Source organism: Sapajus apella, unplaced genomic scaffold (genome assembly GCF_009761245.1).
Source record: "Sapajus apella isolate SASKATOON/1434 unplaced genomic scaffold, GSC_monkey_1.0 scaffold174, whole genome shotgun sequence".
Classification (NCBI taxonomy): domain Eukaryota; kingdom Metazoa; phylum Chordata; class Mammalia; order Primates; family Cebidae; genus Sapajus; species Sapajus apella.
This window is the reverse complement of record NW_022437114.1, coordinates 749,979-752,198: the sequence shown is the minus strand read 5'-3', so window position 1 is coordinate 752,198 and position 2,220 is coordinate 749,979.

The following is a 2,220-nucleotide window of genomic DNA, read 5'->3' as shown; positions in this document are numbered from 1 at the left end:
AAAAAAAAAAAAAAAAAAAAAAACTTATTTTTAAAATGGGGTCTTGCTATGTTGCCCAGGCTGAAGTGCAGTGACTATTCACAGGCATGATCCTGGCTCATTACAGCCTGGAACTCCTGGGCTCAAGTGATCCTCCTGCCTCAGCCTTCCGAGTAGCTGGGACTACAGGCATGTGCCACTGTGACCTGCTACACTTTTGAAATTTTCAAGAGTCTGTGTCTCTGACAACACACCATGCCCCATATAAGACTCAAATGTGCCTGCCCTTAGACAACTTATTACTTGAGACAGGTTAACCCTTGTCTGCTTAAGCCACTATAGAAGGCTATATTGTTATTTGCAGCCAATCACAGTCATAATTATACGTGATACATATTGGCGCTTATTGCACAAGAGTACTACTTTTTTTTGGGGGAAGGTGCATAGAATTTCTGTTACACAAATGTGTTTTATTTTGTTTTTGAGATGTGTATCACTCTGTTGCCCAGGTTGGAGTGCAGTAATGCGATCTCCACTCACTGCAACCTCTGCCTCTGCAGCTCAAGTGATCCTCCTGCCTCAGCCTCCTGAGTAGCTGGGACTACAGGTGCATGCATGCCACCATGCCCAGCTAATTTTTGTATTTTTTGTAGACACAGGGTTTCATCATGTTGCTCATGCTTGACGTGTCATTTTTCAAAAATCAAGCCAGTCCCCTATTTATGAACAATTAGTTTGCTCCCATGCTTTCGCTATTCAAACAACTCTAAACTATATTTCTGTGTACATTTGTCTGTGCACATGGGGGAATACACATTTAAGACAGTTTCCTTGGCCCTGAAGTGCTTAATCAAAGGATTGATACAAAGGATTAATGTTAGGTTAACAGACACTGCCAGCTTGCCTTCTCTGAAGTTGTAAAAATGTAGACTCTCATTTGTAGGTATCACAGCCGGCTTTCCCAAGCCTTGCAAACACAGTGTCCTATCGTGAGCCATTCTGAATGGTAGTACAGGACACCAAATCTGTCTTTCCTCCTAATAACCTGGCTAGGCAGCCAGGACAGGGAGTCCTATTTATTGCACTCTGGTTTTATAAATAAGTAAACAGATTCCCAAGGATAAGGAACCTAGTTTTCCCAATCTCAGCCTGAAATTCTGGGATTAAATTAATACCTTCTATGAGTAGATATGATTGTGTAATGTCACAGCAGTAGTCGCAGTATTTAGTAGTAGCAGCAGTGTAGTACTATCATGCTCATTCCCCATTCCTCAAGCTAAAAGGCATTCTTTTCTTCACTTCCGGTGGAAATGGGGACAAAAGCTTTCTTTGTTTTTTTGTTTGTTTGTATTCCAACACCCAGGTTGGAGTACAGTGTTGGGATCTCGGCTCACTGCAACCTCCACCTCCTGGGTTCAAGCAACTTTCCTGCCCCAGTCTCCAAAGAAGCTGGGATTACAGGCACGCACCTCCACGTCCGGTTAATTTTTGTTTTGTTTTGTTTTATGAGATGGAGTCTGGTTTTGTCACCCAGGCTGGAGTGCAATGGCACAATCTCGGCTCACTGCAACCTCCACCTCCCAACTTCAAGCTATTTTCCTGCATCAGCCTCCTAAGTAACTGGGACTACAAGCGTGCGCCACTAAGCACAGCTAATTTTTTTTTTTTTTTTTGTATTTTTAGTAGAGACGGGGTTTCACCATGTTGGCCAGCCTGGTCTCGAACTCCTGACCTCAATTGATTCACCCATTATGCCCTCCCAAATGCTTGGATTGCAGGTGTGAGCCATTGCATCTTGTCAAAATATTTGTTTCTATCCTTTCTAGTCCATTCCCTCTCGTATTTTGTGAGGCCCAATCCTTCTCTTCTTCCAACCCTCTTCTCTTTGTTTTCTTACTATGCCTGCCTTTGCCAAGTCCCACTGTAGATCAGAAGGAGGCTGCAAGAAAGGATGAGTTTTCCATTCCTTTGTAACCTCTAGAAGGCAGAATATACCTTGGGCAGGGCTTTCCACTCCACACCACCTGGGAATTGCTATTGGCTATTCTGTGACCTTGGCCAAGTTACTTCTGCTTTCTTCACTGTCCTCATTTGTCAAATGTGAATGCTAGCACTAACCACCTCACAGAATTGTAGTAAGCGTAAAGACTGCAGCCCCGCGTGGTGGCTCATGCCTGTAATCCCAGCATTTTGGGAGGCTGAGGTGGGCAGATCACCTGAAGTTGGGAGTTCGAGACCATC